This window comes from Solanum verrucosum, unplaced genomic scaffold (assembly GCF_900185275.1).
Source record: "Solanum verrucosum unplaced genomic scaffold, falcon-dt-bn FXZP01000112.1, whole genome shotgun sequence".
In the NCBI taxonomy this organism is placed as follows: Eukaryota; Viridiplantae; Streptophyta; class Magnoliopsida; order Solanales; family Solanaceae; genus Solanum; species Solanum verrucosum.
Window position 1 is genome coordinate 639,079 of NW_026020441.1, and position 23,933 is coordinate 663,011.

A 23,933-nucleotide genomic window follows, 5' to 3' on the forward strand; every position below is an offset into this window, starting at 1 on the left:
TATCTTGAGGTTTATGATTTGTTGGAAGCTGTAATGAAAGATAAACCCATACAACCTCTCTGAAAAATCTTATGATGCTGCAATCAAACTTCACTCAGAAGAGAAAATAAAAAATACAAAACCAAAATTGTAATTCAAAATTCAGTTGCAGATTCAATTTTCTCTAAAATCATTGCATGTGAGACAACAAAAGAAGCTTAGGAAAAACTTACAAAGGAGTACCGAGGAAGTGAACGAGGCATACAAAATCAAATTCTAAATTTGAAAAAAGATTTTGAATCTCTTAGGATGCAAGAGGGTGAGATTATCACTATTTATTATGACAAAATTTCTTTGATTGTCAACAGAATCAGGTTGATTGATGATGATTTTAAAGATAACAGAATAGTTGAAAAAATTCTTGTGACTATTCCTGAGAGATTTGAGTCTAAAATCTCTACTTTGGGAGATTCTAAAGATCTCTCTATCATCTCTTGTAGAATTGATAAGTGCTCTTCAAGCACAAGAACAAAGAAGAACTTTCAGACAAGATAAAGTTGTTGAAGGTATCTTTTATGCAAACTATCAAAAAAGAAAAGTTGATTATCCTCATTGCAAATATTGCAAAAAGAAAACACACTTGGAAATTTTATGTTGGTGGAGATCTGATGCATTATGTGGAAGTTGCAAACAAACAAGTCATGTTACAAAAGTGTGCAAGTTCAAAGATACTCAAGATAAATCACATGCACTATAAGTAGAAGAAGAATGTGAGAATGAATTCTATCAATTGCCACAACAAAAGTAAGGAGAAGATATTTTTCAAGAATAAGAAGTGTTCAAACTCAAGTTAGATACACCTACTTGAGTTTGATCAGGGGAAATGTTCAAATTTGGTAGAATCTTTTTACTTTTTCTTTTTAGTCTAAAAATATTCTATAGTATTTAATTTCCTTTCAAGTCTAGGGTTTACATTAATTGCAAAATATTTAGTTTCCTTTTAGTTTAGTATATAGAAGGAAAATAATATATTTTGTTATCTTTAATTATTTATAAATAGTGATGTATTCTTCTATTTAAATCAATGCAAGAATCAACACAAAGAGTTATCATTCATTCTCTCTAATTTTTCTTTCTAATTTATTCGATTCCATAACAGACATTTCCTGCTCTATATTACAGTATCCTCCTTATTCTGTTGTAGATGCCTTTCAAGGTGACAGTTTCCTTTCTTATTATCTGAAGGCAGAAACATTTATGAAAATAAGACATCTTCTGAGGTTCATTAAGTGATATTGAGGAAGAAAGCAACAGAGGATTACAAACAGATATTACGTTTGTTGTTTGTTATCAAAGAACAAGTTATAAAGCTACACATCTGTATTATTTGGCACCTTGAAAATTCTCCACATATCGTTAGAGTACAATGTGGTACTGAGAGCACATCATTCTATGCTATAATGGTCAACTTTGTTGATGCATTGTGTGCCAGACTTGGTTTTAATGAGTCTAACTTTGTGGTGTACTTATTGCATTTTGAGAAAGATAAAAGGATCAATGTCCTTCCCTATCACGTGGGAATCAAGAATGACTTAGCAGTTGGACATTCGAGGCTCAATCACCAAAAAGTTGAAGTACAACAGGTATGTGATCACGATTTCCAAAAACAATTCGGATCCATTAGATAGTATATTGGTGCACCTGTTAGTTATGCACCCATACCAACCTCATTGGTTGGTTGATTTTTGTATTAGTAGTTCTGCTAATGACGAGGTTGTCAAACTCAGTAATTTGATTAAGAATATGCATTTACTTTTGACCCAGGTAGCAACTCGATTGGCTTAGAATATATGATTGGTTGCATGATTTTGTCTCATTGCTTAAATAAATCCAAAGCAAACTTGAATTTTGCCTTCCGGATGTTTATAGAGCTGAATAAAGAAGAGTACATGAATTAAGAATAGGGGACTTTTCGTGCTGCTAAAGTCGTTAGAGAATTGAGAAATGCTTTTGGCTGGGGCAATTGGTTCAGAAAAGTTATATACAATTGAATTTTCCACAATTAATGTTTGCTCTTGGACTAGTCAGATTTCCTTGTTCACATGGAGAGAATTATATATTGATGAGGGCAACACTTAAAATGGTTTTGGTTCAAGCACTAACCAAAGAAAGCCAGAGGTCACTACATTACATAAACGACGTGTTACCAAGGAAGTTTTTGAATTCCTTTAAATCTTTCTTCATGAAAATTGCAGTTGATTCCTCACTAGATCAAGATGTTTCAACCTCCCTTTGCAAAAAGAATATTGGTTGTCAAGGTTCTGGAAGGGTATAGTATTTTGAAATACCTAGTGAATAGAAAATATATTGTGTTTTTTCATCCATTGCTTGTAAGCTGCCCAACCAAGAGACAGAGCTATGTTGGTGAAGTCCTTTGTGGCTCAAAACTGGTGAACCGTGGGAACGTAACATTTGTCAGAATGCTTGTGCAGTGGACAAAATTACCTCTTGAGGATTCAACTTTGGAGGATTACAAGTGTTAGCCCCATAGGATCGATTGATTTTAATAATGAAACACTTAACCAATATGTGACTAATTGCAAGCCAAGAATTCAAAAAGAAAAAAGTCAAGCATACAACACCCAAGCACCATTAAAGAAAGAAAGAGATAATATGTGATCACTGAAGAAGGAAGATCATCAATCAAGGGATACAAAATCAATTCAAGATAGCCACAATCCTAGCGTCTGACTAGGATAAATCAAAGCTAGAGATTGACAAAATCAACATCAATGGTCAACGAGATCAACCAAGATTCAAGACAACAAGATCTTCAAACGAAGGAAGAAAATCGATTTGCTCATGCACATATCTGATACGAACATGACTCAGAAAATCAATCAAAATCAAGGACTCAATTGAAGATCCTTGATTTAATCACCCTTGGGTTTTCCTTAAAAGAGAAGTGCTCCAATACTATATGTCTCTTAGTTGTAGTCACGAAGTATGCACTTTACTTGAACTTGTACTGTTGTCTTCTATTTTCTTTCATAAAATCTTTGTATTATTGTGAGCATACAATCGAAAAAGAAAAGAGAAAGAAAGATCCGAGTGTAGGTTATACATGTAGAGGTTGTGTCAAGGTAGAACATCTGATTTGCATATCAGACAAGATTCTTAGTCGAAATAATTTGTACTATCCAAGTTCTCATCAAGCTCTTAAGAAAACCGTTGAAACCCAAGGGGACTGGAAGTAGGCACCACACTGGTATTCTGAACCAGTATAAATCTCTTTGTCTTTTACTTTCTCTTTTTACTCTTATATTTCACTGTCTGCAGGTGAGTCGACTATCTCATACTGAAGTCGACTAAAGGAATTTTTAATTCACCCCTTATTGATTTTCAATTGGTATCATAGCAAGTCTCACAAATCAAAGTGTTTAACCACACTTGCGCATACATCTATGTCAAACTACCAAATCCCTGGTGCTCTCCTTCAAGATGCTCACTCCTCAAAATGACCTCCCAATTTTAACGGCCAACATTACTCTCACTGGAAAGACAAATTTAGAATCTTCGTTCCCTCAAAAGATTTACAAGGATGGATAGTTATCAAGAAGGGGCCAAAGCCAATCCTTGATTTCACTAGAAAGGATGACTCTGACAAGCCATTTGATCTAGAATCCTTTGACATTACAAAGGAACAACAACAGGTAATCCAAACTAATTCTAGAGCTATAAGTTTGTTATACTGTGCAGTTAGCGGAGAAGAATACGAAAAGATCTTTACATGAGAAACTGTGGAAGAGATATGGGACAAACTTAAAGTTACTTATGAAGGAACTAGCAAAGTTAAGTAAGCTCAAATCAGTTCACTGGTAAATGAATATGAACTATTCAAAATGGCAAAAGATGAAAACGTTGGGAACATGTTCTCGAGAGTTAACAAAATTGCCTGCGAGCTCAAATCCTTGGGAATGATATACTCAAATGGACTACAAGTAAGGAAACTCATCAGAAGTCTCCCAAAAGCATAGGAAACCAAAGCTGCTATCTTTGAAGATGGAGATCTGGAGAAAATGACTTACGATGAACTGAGAGGAAATCTTATGGCCTATGAATAAAACCATATATTAATAGACACCACAACGGAATTGACCTCATAAACCAAGGAGTTAGACAAATGCTGAGACAAAGGCCTCAACAAGAGTTCAAGAGCAACGAATACTAAAGGAATGATAATCGATGCTACTACTATGGAAAACCAAGACATATCAAACAAAATTGTCTAGAAAGGTAGAGGAGAAATAATCGAAGAAATGCAGATCCAAAAAGTCTCAGAGCCTGGAGTCAAGGAGAAACATCTTAAGATGATCATGATGAAACTACTAACATATGCTTCATGGCACTAGGGTAATCAAGTGAGGTAAGACCTTGTAACTGCTCAAATTGTAATGACTTGCAAAACTATTTGGATATGGTCACTCATGAATTGCAGAAAGTTATTGATGAATATAACAAAATTGCTCAAGAGAAGAAAGACTGACAAATTCTTCTAGAAGCAAGTCATATTGAAGTTGACTTACTATTAAAGGAACTTGACGAAATAAAAATGCAGTTAAACAACATCAGGAAATCACCCAGTCACAACTCTGTTAGATCTAACAAAGCTACCCTGAATATCTCTCATAATTCCTCCTTTTATTCGGCTGGACCTTCCTTTAAAATTACATGTTTTTCTTGTGGTGACATTGGTCACAAATCATTTAACTGTAAGATATATTCTTCTGGAAAATGGATTTAGAGACCAAAAGTTACGATACTAACCATCAAGGACTTAAGAATACTTGGGTACCTAAAAGAAATTAATTTAATTGTCTTGCAAGAGCAAACCAAGAAAACCTACAAAAAAGGGAATGTCGGTAATAGATAGTGGATGCTTCAGATAGATATGCGAAAGAAAGAAAATTTCAAGACAATAAAAGACCTTGATGGATGGCATGTATGATTCAGAGATAATGCAAAAGGAGAAATAATAGGAGTCAAATCGATCACTCTGAGCTCATCATGAAATCTATCAGAATTATACTTATAGACGGACTCAAACATAATTTTCTCAGCATCACTCAACTATGTGATGCTGGATTCAAGGTCTCTTTTAACACTACAAATTGCACCATCAGGCATACAACTAAAGACATCAATATTATTGGAGATCGAGTGGACAATATCTATGTTTTAAATAACATCAATTTACCCACTCTCACATGCCTCACTGTTGTATCAAATGAATCTTGTTTATGGCATATAAAACTTGGTCATGCAAGCATGCACACTCTTGAAAAACTATCACGACTTGAATTAGTTATTGGACTTCCAAAATTAAAATTTGAGAAGGATCATATCTATGATGCATGTCAACTTGGTAAGCAAACTCGTTCGCCGTTCAAAGTGAAAGATACTGTAAGTACTACTAAACCCCTTCAAATCTTGCATACGGACCTATTCGGTCCCACTCGAACCGCGAGCATTGGTGGTAAGAAATATAAATTTGTAATTGTAGATGACTTTTCAAGATTCACTTTGGTTATCTTTTTATCTCATAAGAACAAAGTGCTTGCCAATTTTGAAGTATTTTATAGAAAAGTCCAAAGAGAAGAAGAATACTTATTTCTACAATTCATAGCGATCATGGTGGAGAATTCGAAAATAAAGCTTTTGAGGAATTCTGTGATAAAAAGGGGTTCACTCAAAATTTCTCATCTCAAATCACCACAGAAAAATGGCATAGTAGAAAGAAAAAATCGTTCATTACAGGACACAACCAAAACTATGCTGCTTGATCCCAGCCTTCCAGATCACTTTTGGTCTGAAGCGATAAGTACTACCTGTCATATTCTAAATAGGTACCTCATCAAGCCCATACATAAGAAAACTCCATATGAACCATGGAGAGGTGAGAAACCCAATATTAGCTATTTTCATCCTTTCATATGCAAATGTTTTGTTCACAACAAAGGTAAGAAAAATCTCGGTAAGTTTGATCCAAGAAGTGATGAAGGAATATTTTTAGGGTATGCACATGTCAGCCGTGTTTTTTGAGTTTTAACAAAAGAACCTTAAGCGTTGAAGATTCTATTCATGTTATTTTTATGATACTAACCCAATAATATAGGAAGTAGAAACTACTCCTACAATAGATACTGAAAGCTGCACAAATGCCCCTGTTCAAACTACTTCAGAAGAGTCAGCTATCCTAGAACCAAAACCGACTATCCCAGATGACAAGGCTGGTATTCCCAGAGAATGGAGACATAATGCTAGCTATCAAAATGACTTCATCATGGGAAAACCAAATGATTCGCTGCAAACCAGAGCTTCATTGAAAAAGCAAGCTTTTGTGGCACTCGTCTAAGAGATTAAGCCAGAACGTATAAATGAGGCAATGGAAGATGAATCCTGGAAAGAAGAAATGAAAGAAGAACTTGATCAATTCGAACGAAATTAAGTATGGACTCTTACCAAAAGACCAAAGAACTGCTCAGTCATTGGAACTAAATGTGTCTTTCTTAATAAACTCAATAAAGATGGAAAAGTCATCTGTAACAAAGCAAGATTAGTAGCTCAAGGATACTCTCAACATGAAGGTATTGATTACGATGAAACTTTTGCACCGGTAGTAAGGTTAGAATCTATTCGAATTGTTATAGTTTATGCATCTTTTAGGTGCTTCAAACTTTTTCAAATGGATGTGAAAAGTTCTTTCCTAAATGGTTTTATCAAAGAAGAATTGTTTGTTAAACAACCTCTGGGATTTAAAAACTATTCCTGATTATGTTACAAACTCTCTAAAGCACTTTATGGTCTCAAACTACCTCCCAAGGCTTGGTGTGAGAGATTAAGCACCTTTTTACTTAATAATAATTTTCAAAGAGGAAAAATTTATACAACTCTTTTTATACAGAGATCTGACTCTTTTATTCTCATAGTTCAGATTTATGTTGATGATATTATATTTGGAAGTTTTGACCCCTTTATGAGTGAGATCTTTGCTAATCTTATGAAGGGAGAATTCAAAATGAGCCTAATGGGAGAGCTCACTTTCTTTCTCGGATTACCAATTAGATAGTCAGAAAATGGAACATTTGTCATTCAAACCAAATACACAAAGGAACTGGCAAAGACGTTCAGACTAGAAAAAGGAAAATCTTTCGGAACTCCCGTGAGTCTTTCCACTTGTCTCAAAATAGATGCACCATGAAAAGATGTGGATGAAAAAATGTATCGAGGGATGGTCGGATCTCTACTTTATCTAACTGCCAATCGACTAGACATCATGTGTATCATGTGTAAATGTGCACGTTTTTAATCGGCCCTAAAAAAATCAGATCTCACTGTAGTAAAACAAATCACTTGTTAACTTATTGGATCAATAGACTTGGATTAAGTTACCCTCAGTCATCTCACTTTGATTTAATTGGATACTCAAATGCTAATTTTGCAGGTGACAAAAATGGTCAAAAAGCACTAGTGGAACTTGCCAAATTTTGGGTCAATCCCTGATCTCTTGGAACAGTAAGAAACAAACTTTGGTTGCATTATCTACTACAGAGTCTGAGTATCTAGCCGTTGAAAGTTGTGGTACCCAATAATTATGGATGATGCATCAACTACTTGATTATGATCTTTCTTATGAAGTTGTTCCTATTTTTTGCGATAAAACCAGTGCTATTAGTTTATCTAAATATATTGTGCACCATTCTAGGGCTAAGCATATTGATATCAAGCATAATTTTATTCGAGATCATATTGAAAATGGTGACTTTTCTTTGGAATTTGTTGATTCTAAAAATCTATTAGGTGACATTTTTATAAAACCCTAGCTTGAAGAAAGATTTTGTTTTCTCCTTAATTGTCTCAGTATTACCTCTTTTAATTAATGAGATTTCTTTTCCTTATTTTTTTAGACTTCTCAGCTGTTAATTATTACTCTGCTCCGCCCTTTCCTTTTCTCCATAAACCTTTCCTTTTCGACATGTCACTTCCTTTCTCGACTCTTCCTTTTCCTTTGTTAAGCTCTTCTCCTTCTTCACACACTCTCTCTATTTATTTGTTTTTCCTCTCTTCTTCTTCTATCTCATCATGCCTAGAACTCGTTCAATGGCTTCTTTGAAAAAAATTGACCTTCACTCTTCTGGCTTTTTCAAGGTGAATATTTTGTCCTCTTCCTCCAATTTGTCCGTTGGCTATTTCGTCTCTATTTGTTCCAAAAGGAAAGCCTTGTCAGTTAAAAAGAAGGATCGAAAGAAACCCCGACCATGCGCCTATGAATCTCTCTCTCTTGAAGACATGCAAAGGTTGTTGAACAGAAAAACAGGTTTGATAGCTTCAAGTCTCGATCCATTGTTCCCGATCGGGTGATAAATCTTAGTCAACTAAGGGACTCTCACTGCCCAGTAAGTTCGTTTCTTAAAGCTCAGAAATTGTTTTTATTGTTTAGTATTTGTGGCCTTTATTTCTTTAAAGAAGCTATTCGTTTATTCTGTGCAAATCTTTGTGTTTCTAACTACAATGGTGAGTTCAAAACTCTTGTTATGGGTAGTCGTATTATTTTCAATGAACTGTTGTTTGAAGATGTTTTCGGTACTAAATTAACTGGTGTGATTCTGTACATAAATGGCACATGGCCTGATGATTTTAAGGTATCTCTGGAAGGTGCTAAGATAGTCGTGGTTGAACCCGATGCTGATTTGTCTGATTTTGGACCTTTATCTATATATTTTGAACATCATATTCTGGCACATATTATTGCCACTACTCTCATTCCTAGAAAGGCTCTCTGAGTATCATATGTACTCGGGATGTGTTTGTACTTTACTATTTGCAGAAGAAGTACCACATTAACTGGGCGGTTTCGTTCACAGAGTATATTCTGGAAAGTGCTGAGGATTCAAACATTTCTGCCAGTTTACCTTATAGGCTTCTCATCTCACGAACTCTGGTGGATCGAGCGGTGGACCTCTTTATGTTTAAACCTATTGAGATTAATACTACTTACGAGTCTTTCACCTTTTTATGTATAGGGTATGTGTAGGTAGGAAGCAAATGAGTGGAAAAGGACTCCGTCAAAGCCAGGGCTGATTTTGTCAAGCCAACTAAAATCTTTGTAGATTCGGCTACTCTCTTACTCCAGGAAACTGATGAACTCAAAACTCGCATCCTTGCTGTGAAACGCGGGCTGAAGACACTTCAAGATGTTGTTGAGAAGGTTTTTGGCCTTCAGAAGGATACCCATACAAATGTTGGTAAGCCGCGCATTACAATATAAGGGATAAAACAAGAAGGAATCTTGACTGTCAACAAGTTGATCAAGCAAGTTGATTCTTTCACGAGCGAAGTCAACTCTTCCAACACTGATCTTGCCATCTTTGTCTAGACTTCCTACTCCAGCCTTTTAAAAAATGTGGAACGCTTCTAGAATTCCTTCTATGGGAAGGTTATTAACACCCTCAAGTACTTTCTGGGTGAACACTAGCCCTCTGCTCCTATCTTTTTGCGACTCCTGAACAATCTTTTAAAAGGTTATGTCCCTTTTTTTCACTTTCTTTTGGGTTGTATATTGAAGGCTTTTTGCCTTCTTACTTTGGTTTTCTTCAATTGCTACTGCTTTTTATGATTATTGTGTGTTCTCTCTTGCTCTTTCTTTTTTATTATGCCAAAGGGGGCAAATTGTCCCACAATTTTATAGACAGGAAGCAATCAAGATAGGAGGAGCTATACAGCTTAAACAAAGGGGGAGCTACAAAAATCCTCTAGACAACCACAAATAGAAATATATTAGGGAAGTTTTACTATCTCTTTAAGTCTCTATACTAAATTGTGAATTAGTTGTCATTATTAAAGAAAAAGGGAGATTGTATCCCCGTAGGATCGAGTGATTTTAATAATGAAACACTTAAAAAATATGTGACTAATTGCAGGCCAAGAATTCAAAAAGAAAGAAGTCAAGCATACAACACCCAAGCACCATTAAAGAAGGAAAGATATAATATGTGATCACTGAAGAAGGAAGATAATCAATCAAGGGATACATAATCAATTCAAGATAGCCACAATCCTGGCGTCTGATTAGGATAAATCAAATCTGGAGATTGACGAAATCAACATCAACGGTCAACAAGATCAACCAAGATTCAAGACCACAAGAAGATCTTCAAACTCATGAAGAAAATCGATTTTCTCATGCACATATCTGATACGGACATGAATTCACAAATTAATCAAAATCATGGACTCAATCAAAGATCCTTGATTTAAACACCCTTGGGTTGTTCTTAAAAGAGTAGTCCTCTAATACTATAGAAACCTCTCTTAGTCGTAGTCGTGAAGTACGCACTTCACTTGAACTTGTACTGTTGTCTTCTATTGTCTTTCATAAGAGCTTTGTATTCTCGTGAGCATACAACTGAAAAATAAAATAGAAAGAAATATCTGAGTGTAGGTTATACAAGTAGTGTGTCAAAGTAGAAGATTTGATTTGCATATCAGACATGATTCTTATCAAAATACTTTGTACTATCCAAGTTCTCAACAATCTCTTAAGGAAACCCTTGAAACCTAAGGGGATTGGAATTAGGCACCACACCGGTGTTTCGAACCAGTATAAAACTCTTTATTTGAGTCCTTCTTTCTGTTTTACTCTTATCTTTCACTGTTATACTAATCTGCAGGTGAGTTGGCTATCTCATATAGGAAGTCGACTAAAGGAATTTTTAATTCACCCCTCTATTGACTTTCAACAAGTATATTAAGCCAAAATTTCCAGATTTTGATTCCTAGATCCTTGAGGACAAGGATCATATTCAAGGGGTAGAGTGTCATGAGTTGGGGTTTATTAGAATTTAGCATAATAATTTCCACGAGGGTCAAGATTGATCGTGAGTTATTGAGCTTCAAAGGCTGGGATTAGTCAGACTTGCCAGCTCAGCCAATTTGATTACACAGTATATGTAACAGAATAACAGAATAGAGAGGGCATGAATTTGCACGGTATCTTCTTCTCCAAAATTCTTCTCTTTCTATCTAATTTCTTCATTCTCAATCTCTTCTAAATCTCTTGTATTTCTCTACTATTTCTGCAGATCTATCGAGCTATGGAGACAATATTTGACTTCCTCATTTTATGTTATTACTGTTATTAGCTAAGATTGTAGTTCCATTCAGTTACCAATATAATTGAAAATCGTCCCAAAAACTACTTTGTTATTTCAAATCTATTTGGGATCATTACATACTTTTTGAGTCCCTATATACTCCTTGAATTCGATGTAGACAAAAGAAACTTTGGGTGGCCTTGTGGTTGAAAGGTACTTGTCTTTCCCTAAATCTACATGACTGGAACTCGACAAAAGATGGAAGAATACGAGGCTACTGGTATGAGGTATGAATCGATCCCCCAATCTATCAATTTAGCTTATAACAAATCTTCTTATTGGGATTATTATGTATGAAGTATAACTCAGTTAGAGTTGAATTGTAATAAGAAAACTTGGAATTTGTGGGCATGCCAATTGAAAAACCACAAGTATCGACTATCGTGAAATAAACACTTGATCCTAATATCGTGGGGTTGGTCCTAATTTACCATGGCAAGGTAATAGTACTTTGTAATCATTTAGAGGTGGTTGGTTTACATTTAATAGCCCTGATAGAGCAACAATTCTTAGTAATCTTGATATGGCTTTCCTATTTGTGTCTGCCATCAAAAGATATATCTCAGGTCACGTAAGCTACAAGATGGAATTGATAGTTTTTTCTACCGTGGAAACATAGAGAACAAATTTATCTACAACTCTTTTTGGACTTGGATATTGGGGAAACATCCATAGTTTCTATCACTATCTGACTATCCAAACAGTTGTTGGATTGTTCCAATCCACTAGATGTCCTTCAGTAGTTGCAATGATCGGGAATTAGTTTTGAAAAGAAGAGGTTACTTATAATGGGTATTTAGAATGCTCACACTTCTGTTGGGAGTATTACGGGGTCATTAGTCACGTCAATATTATTAAAATACTGCTGGAGATGGTCAATGATTGTTCCTGGTATCCTTATTTCTTTTAGTGGCATGATAGTGTTCCTCTTGTAACCGTTCATCTGAAATCCGTTAGATGTAATAAAGATGAAGTGTTATCTCTAGGAAAGAAGACTGGGAAGTGAATGAACCTCTCTCGAGATCAAACAAAGAAGAGGAATCATTTGTCGGTTTTAGTGAAGCACGGAGGATTACAAGAGTTGTGCCATTTACTCTTTGCCCTTTTTTGGTGGCTTACACATTTATAGAATGTACCCGTGACAGAATATAAATGCAGAAAAAATATTGCAAGGGAAAACAAATATAATTGTTTTTACATGGAAACCCCCTTGCTCAAGGGAGGAGAAAACCACAACATGTACTCACAAGATTTCCAACTAAACTCTATTTCACTCAAAACGGAGCAAAGATTCAGATTACAAACTCTTGTAACCTAGGAATCAAAACTCATTAATACCTTTCCCCTTACTGTAGTAACTCTACTACCAGTAATAACTAAGCAACAACTCTATTTCCCACTAAACAAACTAGCTCTAGTTAATGTAGACTTTTTAAGAACCAAACGTAGCTAACTCTAGCTAATCTTTGTTGTGTTCTAACATGAAGCACTGATCTACTTCCTGTATAGCTTAGGAATAACTCTTCCAAGATTTTGTACTGAAAATACAAGCTCTAGAAACAACTAAGAACAAAGATAACTCTATTAAGTCCTGCGGCAGTTCTTGAGTGTATAATAAACTCTATGATGATCATATAATACTTAGTGTTGGAATATATGCGTCCACTATACGTCAACGGACCAGGTCCCTTGACTCAGCAAGAACAGTAACTGAAATAAATGCAAAAAATAAATAGCTCAAAGTAAATCAGGCACAAGGATTTTACGTGGAAACCCCCTTGCTTAAGGGAGGTTAAAACCATGACCTATACTCACAGGATTTCAACAACAATTCAGATTACAAATTCTTGCAACCTAGGAATTTAACTCTAAATCCCTTCCCCCTCAATGTAGCAACTCTACTACAAAGAAAGAACTAATCAATAACTCTATTGCCCACTAAACCACCTAACTCTAGATGATTTAGACTTAAACTAAGAAACAACTCTGCTTCCCACTAAACCACCTAACTCTAGATGATTTAGACTTTAACTAAGCAACAACTATGTTGCCCACTAAACCATCTAACTCTAGATTATTTAGACTTCAACTAAGCAATAACTCTGTTTCCCACTAAAGCAATTAAATCTAACTGATTTAGGCTTTTTGACTGAACCAAAACAATGATCTAATTCCTTTATAACACAGGAATAGATTTACAATTTAAGCACATAAGACACAAAGCTTAAAATACAACAAAGACGCTTCAGCACTCTATCAGGTCCCTTTGTTGAGCATGAGCAATGTTCATCCTTGAAGATGGCCTTTTCTCTTTTGAGCTTATTATATTTTAGAAATTCACAACTTTGTTTGCCAAAACTTGGGTTTGTGTTTTGGAGAAGAGACTATTATCAAAATGGACACAAACCCTTGAGACGAGGCCATTGGATGAGAGCCTGTTGTTCTGAAAAACTGTGCACCAACCATATCAGAGATGGTAGCTTTTTGAAAGTTGTCTTTTCGTCCTTTTCACGTACACAGTCTTTCCGGGACTAGGTCCCTTTCTGTGTTCTTTGATGCTTGAGTTCTTGAAAAAGACTTGCTAGCTCTCTATCTCTTTTTGAATGAATAATGTTGTTTGTTTATTGTTGTATATATCAATTACCAACAAGGGTTTTGACCACTGAAACAAACAACTTCATCCGCCCTTCCTATTGGTGAAGTACGTTGCACATTTCACCAACCAATCTGACAAGATAGCTGTAAAGATTGATTTACAGTTGTACACTAAAGATTGATTTACAGTTGTACACCACTTCGAATCTGGACGAGAGCACTCTTCCAAGGACCGAGTCCCTGCATTTGTAAGGATCATTAAAACACCTAAAATATAAAACTTAATTTTCTCTAGCTCTTATTTTCTTCAAGCTTGTTAATTAGTAGAGGTTTGTTACCTCATTAGGATTGGTAAGGTAAGGCCTAGCCCCGACCCCTTGCTTGCACTTATTCACGTTGAGGATTTTATCTTATTATTAATAAAAGGCCGCTAGATGCCCTGTCTAGTGATATAAATTTGATTTATAAAAAAAAGAATGGACATATTATAGGATGCGCACAAAAACGCAAAACATTCTCATTGGCTAAGGACCTGCTTGCAATGGGAGCCATGCACCAACCACAATAGGTTTTGCAGGCTTTTGGCCAGCTGTAGTCTTTTCCTATACGGAGCTCACAGTTTCACCTAGGATCAGGTTAAAGGTGTACTCAATCATCAAAACTTCATATCAACATCAAAATAACATACATTTCTCTATTGTGGCTGCCGTACTACACTAACTGTTCCATGGTTCAAAACTGCAAGAAAGGACAAAAGTATTGTTGCACTTAATTTGCTGAACTGATTGAGAAACATAATGATCAAATTACAACGTTCTAGACTTGGGACACTAGGAAGCCATATGAACAGGCTGCTAAGATTGGAGTACACTGGTTGTACATCTCCGTTATTATGCTGGTAAGTGAGAAATTCAATTGGAAAGAAAGTACACTACATAAAAAATGATCATTAGCGGCAATTAATTTTTAATTACCACTAAATATGTATTTTTAGCGGCAATTAGTACTCTTTGTATATGTCCCTAAAGCTTTTAGCGACATCAGTTCTAATGACACTTAAGTACTAATACCGGTAAAGACTTTAACACTCTTTATTAATGTCTATATTTATTGCCGCTAAAAGTTGTTTTTGTTGTAGTGGTATATCATCAATTATTTCTTCTCCCTGAAAATATTTTTGTTCTCATATCAGCTCTACAGGCTGGGCAGATAAAACTCATGGTATGACAATTCCTGCTGAAGGACCATATCGTATTCAAACGTTGCTTGAACTGATTGGATTTGCCGGTCAGATTATCTCATGAAATTTTCTACTCATGTTTTCTTGGCCTACTTTAACTTGTGGGAACAATACCGTGTTAAATGGCAGAGCATACCCCATTATCTACACTATAGCAGGAGGTAGCATCAAAGTTTTTCTTTTATTGCCCAAGAAAGTCGTTTTGCACAGTAAATCCACAAAGTTTCATCTTTTTGGTATGGTATCTGAGTGAATGAATAAGTTTTTTCTTTCCAATTTTTTGGAAATATTCAATAACAACTGAATTTTTATTACTTCTTATATAACAACAATAACAACAACATATTCAATGTAATTTCATGAGTGGTGATTGGGGAGGATAGTGTATACGCAGCCTTATGTCACGTCCTGCCACATCACAGTTAAATTTGGCGTCCGGATAGGGGCAGAAGGGTCTAGAGTTGTGGAGAGGTTTTCGGAAAACTCTAGAACCCTCTAGATTATTCAAGAAGGCTAGATAGAATTCTCTAGAATGACTTAGAAGGCAATGGAAGGTCCTAGAGTGTGTAGAAAGTTCTAGAGCTAGGACCAAAGTGTAAATAAGTTTAGGGACTTAGAAAGTAATTTAAAATTGCACTTTAGTCCCTAGGAGTTCGTATAAATAGGAGGTGCCCCTCATTTGCAAGGCATCCAACCATCAAACCATCCAAGTGTAAAGCAATCTTCCAAAGCTAATACAAAAGCCTTCTTCCAAAATCTCTCTCTTTGTTCTTTCTAAGTCTTTCCTTAAGCATTCTCTTAGTGATCCAAGTCTTAAAGGCTTTCTTGAATTTACAAGATCTTGAAAGAGTAGTGAGTAAATTGTCAAGGACCGCACGGAACTTTAGCCAACACTCTAAGTCCGTGACAACGTGGTATCAGAGCAAAGGTTTGCACTAAGGGAATGGCAACCGAAGGGGACGTAAACGTCGCTAGTACCACCAACATCCTATCGGATGGTGGAAAGAAGTCCCGAAAGGGAAAGAAGCACCAAAAGAGTCCTGAGGAAATGCTACTGGATCCTACACCAAGCGAGGCACTAACATCTCATCCACCCTCGACCACCGAGGCCAGTGACGACGAACATGGTGAGGGGGCCATTGACGTCACCGTAGGAGAAGAGTGGGTCTCAAGGGTTGAAGTGGCGAGGCAGGCCGTGGAGATATTAGGCCGGCGCATGAACGTGGCCGATGGCAAATTCAAGACTCTTAAAGACTTCACCGTTGAAGAGACCGAAAACATCCATAAGGAGTTGGAGGGACGTTAGCGGGCCGAGTTTGAGGTGAAGGAGGCTATCACTTCCTTGGAGTGTCGGCTCATGGAGGCGTTGAGCACGATTGAGACCATGAAGGCCGAGATGAAAGCACTCAAGGAAGGTGTGGCAGCTGGAGGATCATCGTCGCTTGATCGAGATAGGGAGGCCAGGGTCAAGGCTCCCAAGCCACCTATGTTCAAAGGTGTCCGTGACGCGCAAGAGGTGGAGAATTTCCTTTGGCATTTGGAGAATTACTTCAAGTGCAACGGGCTGAAAAGCGACGAGAGTAAGATCAACATCGTTGTGTTGTATCTTTCAGAGATGGCCATGCTATGGTGGAGGCGCAAGGAGGCCGAGATAGGGAAGGGGACGTGCACCATCAACACCTGGGAGCAATTCCGGGAGGAGTTAAAGAAAGCCTTCTTCCCTAACAATGTCATCTATGAGGCGAAGCGCAAATTTAGGGAGCTGAAGCAAACGGGCAGCATCCGCGCGTATGTGCAGGAGTTCATTACCCTCACGCTACAAATTCCTAACCTCACAGATGATGATATGTTGCTCCACTTCATGGATGGGCTGCAAAACTAGGCCAGGACGGAGTTGAAACGTCGGCAAGTCAGGACCATAGATGAAGCCATCACGCAGGCCGAAGCTTTGACAGACTTCAGGCAAGAGAAGCCCGATAGAGCCAGAGAAGAAGAGATGAGAGGTAGTCATGACTATGGTGGGGGAGACCGTGGCAAATGCGAGGAGCAGCGGCCACATCCCAAGAATCATGATACTTACAAGTCCGATGACAAAAAGTCTGGACGTCATGGAAACACGGAGAGGAAGACAGAGGTTGCCAACAAAGGTGGTTGCTACATATGTGGCGGGCCGCATGGCTATGCAAGGTGGCCCCGAACTGAAGAGCCTTGGTGCTATCCTGCGAGAGCGGGAGAAAGACGCCCAGGAGCAAGAACAAGGCGAAAGGACGACGCAGTTGGGCTTGATAGGACTATGCAGAGCCATCACAAAGCAGCCAGAGAAGCCAAGAGGATACGGCGTGCAATATGTCGACCTTAAGATCAATGGAAAACCCGCTTGTGCTCTGGTCGACACAGGTGCAGAGGTCAATATCATGACCAAAAAGGCAGCAACGAGGTTGGGGCTGAGTTATAGTTCAAGCAATGCCCAACTCAGGACGGTCAATGCACCCCCGACTCCTGTGAGTGGAGTCGCGCATGGAGTAAGCATCACGCTAGGCGAGTGGCAAGGTAAGACCAACTTCACTGTTGCTCCGTTAGATCTCTTTGACATAATTCTTGGGCAGAATTTCTTCCAACAGTGCCACGCGGTGATCGACCCCTACCTCCAACGACTTCTAGTCATGGAGCAAGGAAGATCATGTATGGTGCCCATGGTCAGGGTGCCGAAGACGGAAGGACAAGTTCGTCTAACGGCCATGCAGCTCGAGAAAAAACCTTAAGAAGAAGGAGTCGACGTCTAAAGCCACCATTGCAAGTTCGAAGAAGGAAAATGGTGCAGGAAGGTCCTTGCCACCGTGCATGAAGAATGTGCCAAAGGAGAACAATACCGTGATGCCAAAGAAGCTGCCGAAGCGTGCACATCCTAAGAAGGAGATGAGCCATAAGTCCGAGTTAAGAGGGCTATGGAAGATGTTAAAGGCGTTGCGCAAGGGCCTTAATCGAGTCAATGGACTATTAGTCGCGCATGCACGAGGCTCGAATGACGATGTAGCAGCAATGCAATGCGATCGTCGCATCAATAGGTGGGGGAGAGTGTCACGTCCCGCCACATCACAGTTAAATTTGGCATCCGGATAGGGGCAGAAGGGTCTAGAGTTGTGGAGAGGTTTCCGGAAAACTCTAGAACCCTCTAGATTATTCAAGAAGGCTAGAGAATTCTAGGGAATTCTCTAGAATGACTTAGAAGGCAATGGAAGGTCCTAGAGTGTGTAGAAAGTTCTAGAGCTAGGACCAAAGTGTAAATAAGTTTAGGGACTTAGAAAGTAATTTAAAATTGCACTTTAGTCCTTAGGAGTTAGTATAAATAGGAGGTGCCCGTCATTTGCAAGGCATCCAACCATCAAACCATCCAAGTGTAAAGCAATCTTCCAAAGCTAATACAAAAGCCTTCTTCCAAAAACTCTCTCTTTGTTCTTTCTAAGTCTTTCCTTAAGCATTCTCTTAGCGATCCAAGTCTTAAAGGCTTCCTTGAATTTACAAGATCTTGAAAGAGTAGTGAGTAAATTGTCAAGGGCCGCACAGAACTTTAGCCAACACTCTAAGTCCGTGACACTTATCTCCTACCTTCTAAGGTTAGAGAGGTTTTTATCTTATTGACAAGAATTGTTATTGCGGTTTGCTACGTATGTCTCCGGTTAATTGAACAGAAAAATCAATCTCTTCTGAATTGCATTACGGGGAATGTTAACTTTTGAATTTCTTTTCTTAGCTCATTCTATTTTTAAAAAAATCTTTGATAAATATGAATCTGGACCGGGTCCCTGCATTTGTGAGGATCATTAAAACACCTAAAATATAACACTTAGTTTTCTCTAGCTCTTATTTTCTTCAAGCTTGTTAATTAGTAGAGGTTTGTTACCTCATTAGGATTGGTAAGGTAAGACCTAGCCCCCCTTGCTTGCACTTATTCACGTTGAGGATTTTATCTTATTATTAATAAAAGGCCGCTAGATGCCCTGTCTAGTGGTATAAATTTGATTTATAAAAAAAAGAATGGACATATTATAGGATGCGCACAAAAACGCAAAACATTCTCATTGGCTAAGGACCTGCTTGCAATGGGAGCCATGCACCAACCACAATAGGTTTTGCAGGCTTTTGGCCAGCTGTAGTCTTTTCCTATACGGAGCTCACAGTTTCACCTAGGATCAGGTTAAAGGTGTACTCAATCATCAAAACTTCATATCAACATCAAAATAACATACATTTCTCTATTGTGGCTGCCGTACTACACTAACTGTTCCATGGTTCAAAACTGCAAGAAAGGTCAAAAGTATTGTTGCACTTAATTTGCTGAACTGATTGAGAAACATAATGATCAAATTACAACGTTCTAGTCTTGGGACACTAGGAAGCCATATGAACAGGCTGCTAAGATTAGAGTACACTAGTTGTACATCTCCGCTATTATGCTGGTAAGTGAGAAATTCAATTGGAAAGAAAGTACACTACATCAAAAATGATCATTAGCGGCAATTAATTTTTAATTACCACTAAATATGTATTTATGTTCTCATATCAGCTCTACAGGCTGGGCAGATAAAACTCATGGTATGGCTATTCCTGCTGAAGGACCATATCGTATTCAAACGTTGCTTGAACTGATTGGATTTGCTGGTCAGATTATCTCATGAAATTTTGTACTCATGTTTTCTTGGCCTACTTTAACTTGTAGGAACAATACCGTGTTAAATGGTAGAGCATACCACATTATCTACACTCTATGTAGCAAATCTATTGCATGAGGTAGCATCAAAGTTTTCTCTTTTATTGCCCAAGAAAGTCATTTTGCACAGTAAGTCCACAAAGTTTCATCTTTTTGGTATGGTATCTGAGTGAATGAATAAGTGTTTTCTTTTCAATTTTTTGGAAATATTCAATAACAGCTGAATTTTTATTACTTCTTATATAACAACAATAACAACAACATATTCAATGTAATTTCATGAGTGGTGATTGGGGAGGATAGTGTATACGCAGCCTTATCTCCTACCTTCTATGGTTAGAGAGGGTTTTATCTTTTTGACAAGAATTGTTATTGCGGCTTGCTACGTGTGTCTCCGTTTAATTGAACAGAAAAATCAATCTCTTCTGAATTGCATTACGTGGAAAATTTCTTTTCTTAGCTCATTCTATTTTAAAAAAAATCTTCGATAAATATGAATAGTAGTAGATAATTTCTCATATGGTTCCAAGGGGATATATGACGGGTTGAAAAGTTTAATAATCTGCTAATTGCAATTAATTCTTGAATATTCTCGAACATATGATTTAGTATCAACTTGGAGGCAGAGAAACAATAATAATTTGAGAGAAGGGGGAACTGTAAAATGAGTAACTATTAAGCGGATATGCAGAACTACTACTAAAAAGATATACCAAAAAGAAAAAGAGCCTCTTTATCACTCAAGATCATGACATTTTTAATCGGTTAACTTTAGCACTCCTTTACAAAGATATATAATGTATCCTTTATTACAATCTATTTTCTATTGTAATTATTGAACTATATATATAACCCAAAGATAAACGGATTATGCCTCTCTGTTTCCAATTCTATCGATATCTGTTGTCATTCCTATACCTTGAGAAGGTATGGGTCTTTATTTCATCTATGTGTGTTCCGTGAGCTAACAACTATTTGAAGAAGTTTGCTAATGTCGATTTCTTATAGAGAAACCATATTGGAGTAGATCTTATTGCAAACTGATGGTAATTGAGTTGTCAAGAAGTCCAATTTACATTGATAGGAGTTAGGTTTACTCATTTCTTCACCATTGTCTCCTCAAAGCTCCTTTGATCGATCTACTGGTATTCTTTTTCAATAATAGTTGTAGATATTGAAAATTCAAGTTCATCTATTTTTCGTCTCTCCCTGTTGTATGGTATGTATGCATTTATCAACTTTATTTTTTCAAGTTTACCTTTTCTAATTTAGATAAAGTTATCTTCTTCTTTCTTCTTTACTCATTATTAATTAGAAATTACATTTGTATTTGAACTGCAGTTACCTTCGAATCTCAGCAAGAACTCCATTGAGTTACAAAGTACCAAGGGTAATAAAGTCCGGATTTCTAGGTTGACATAAGCCAAATGGAGAGCTGTGACTATGCATCAGTCTCTCCCCAAAAAGGTACATGACTTATCTTGATTGGTGGAGACCCAGTTGGCCAAGACTATTAGAGTAGGATTTGATTCAATAACCAATGTATAGTCATTCTTGATTATATCCATCAATTTCCTTATTTTGTAGCATACAAAATTATTTAATACACATAAAATTATGCCCTAATTAATGAGCTGCAAACACTCGAGAAAAGTTATTTTGATATTGTCATCTTTATATTGGCATTTTGTGATTTAGCTTATTATCCTCCTGATAGCTAATTTATGTCTTTTTTTCTCATATTGCTTGTCTTTGGACTCACTAATGCATTCAAAGATTAGAAGATAATTTTACTTTATTATTATCCAGTTTGTTCAAGTGGTTGTGTGATATATTTAGCTGGAAAGCTTTGGATTTTCAACCCTCAAAAGATACGCTTGTGTCATTCTTCAATATATAGAATCACAAGTTATTATCTTGCAGTCAGCTTAAGAACGTAAAAGAGTTACCAAGATGAAAATAGTCTGTCAGAACATGAGAAGCTTCAACTTGTTATGTAATAGTAGCTAGAAGCTTCAAGTTGCGCATATATTGTTTCTTAATATAAGTAAAAAGTATAATTAGATCCAAAGTATATGTGAAATTTAACATTTATTTGTTTAAATAAATGTGCTGCATTAGTATATTTATAAGATCAACAATAAAGTTGCCTAAGTAGAAGTTAAAAGGCATAATACATAAACATGATCCTTAACTTGGCTTCAGCGGACAATGATGCCCTCCAACTTTGAGTGTGCACATGTAGGCACCTAAACTTGTATAAAATTGAACAAGTAGACACACGTGTCCTACATGACATAATACACGTAGGATGCCATGTAGGACACAAAATTGTCATATATGGTGTCATGTAGGACGAATGTGTCTATTTGTTCAATTTTATACAAGTTTAAGTGTCTACTTGTTATACTCAAAGTTTTATAGTTGTCCGTTGATGCCATGTTAAGGGTCATGTTTATGTATTATGCCAAGTTAAAAAATGAATCTGCAATTTGCAAAATCAATTGATATATGCTACTTCTGGGAAACTTAAATAAAGTAGAAGTACATAATGTACATAATACTTTTCATCTTTATAGTTTTTTTTAAAGCAAATTTACCACTAGATAGTGTCTAGCGCCCTTTTATTAAACATAAAAATTATCAATAGGGATAAGTACAAGCAAGGGGGGCTAGGCCTTACCGTACTAATCCTAATGAAGTATCTAACTTCTGCTACCTAACAAGCATGAAGAAAATAAGAGCTAGAGAGAACTAAGTTTTTCTGATCACCACAAAGTTTGCAATACAGTCCATGATGATATTACAAATGAGGATGGTTAAATAATGTAAAAATATGCCAATCAGGAAGAAAGTAGAGTTATCAGCCTCAAACTCTCTATTACAAAAGCATGAATTAAAAAAGATTGATTGCCTATCAAAAGTAACTTGAAGTATTTTTCTCTTGTCTTCTTCTTCAAACCTATCCAACAACACTTGATAATTCATACTGTCTTTATGGATTTATTGGATCTTGTTGAACCTATTGATACTGTCAAATGGTTCTGCTGTAACACCCCAGAGAATTTTTCGAACTAAGACTCGAGCCGTCCTTCATGTGGAGTGAGATTTTACCAAGGAATAAAATTTCTTGAGTGTTAATTTAAGGTCCCTAGATGTAGCACATTGAGTTCCAAGAAGGTTGAATTGGGAATAGTCATTTTGGAAAGAATCTGGAAAATTTGGCTAAGTATGGAAAAAATGTGAGTTTTTGGTCAACTTTGAGCAGTCGTAACTCCTAGCTCAGAATGATTTAGGCGAATTTCTAGTTATGTCTGGAAAGCCCTTGGAATGATCTTTCTAACGCCGCCGAGTTTTCTTGATTCTGAGTGAGTTATGCCCTTTTGGAAGTTGGGCTGTTGGCAAAGTCGCACAGGGTAGTTTGTTTAGTCCGAAAATTTTAAGGGTATTTTGTTCTTTTCCCTAATCATTTCTTTGGGTTATATTGAGGTGTTAGACTGATGTTTGGATCATTTTTGTCCCATTTTAAAGAGTGAGAGTTAGGGCTTGGAAGATAAGAGAGAAAGAAGAGGAGAAAGGGAGGATCAAGCAAAGAGATCATCGTGGATTTCGTCGGGGGTGATCCCTATCAAGGTATGTGAGTTCTTAGTGATGGATTGATCCTTTCCCCCACACACCAAACTCGTTTTATTTTTGAGAAAAGATTGGTCATGTTGTTGAAGTTGTTGGGTTGTGTTGTTGGTTTGTGTTGTTAAGGTTGTTGGTTGTGTTGTTGGAAGTTCTTGTTGGTTTAGTACATGATTTGATTGTGTTTTTGAGTTGAATCACTTGTTTGTTGAGGGATTTTATGATCCTTAGTGTTGGAGTTGAAACCCTTGAAGTTAGGGTGGTTTAGAGATGGAGAAACAAGAGAGGAAAGTTGAATTTCGGGGAAAAAGAGGCTGGGGCGTCGCGCCAGCCAGCGCGCCCCAGCAGGGGCTCTGAAGTTTCCCCTATGGGGTGTCGCACCTAGCAGTGCACCCCAGCAGATCCTCTGAGCTCCAAGGTCTGGCGCCCCGCGCCTTGCAGAGCGCCAAGGACGCCAAGTTTTTCCCATTCCTTCCCCACTTTCTCATGCATGTTCCTAGGTATTATACCTATGTTTCCTAGTTGTTTCCGACACTCCAAAGTACGCCTAAACATCAAGAATCCCTCCATA

The 23,933-nt window shown here is 37.0% G+C and overlaps 1 protein-coding gene and 1 pseudogene across 2 annotated transcripts in view; one reads left to right on the forward strand and one right to left on the reverse strand.

The window, feature by feature from the left end:
- Window positions 1-23,933, reverse strand: part of LOC125808456 (ras-related protein RABH1e) — a 942,753-nt gene that overhangs the window by 546,275 nt on the left and 372,545 nt on the right. The window lies entirely within an intron of this gene.
- On the forward strand, window positions 11,370-12,344 carry LOC125808354 (putative glycerol-3-phosphate transporter 1; annotated as a pseudogene).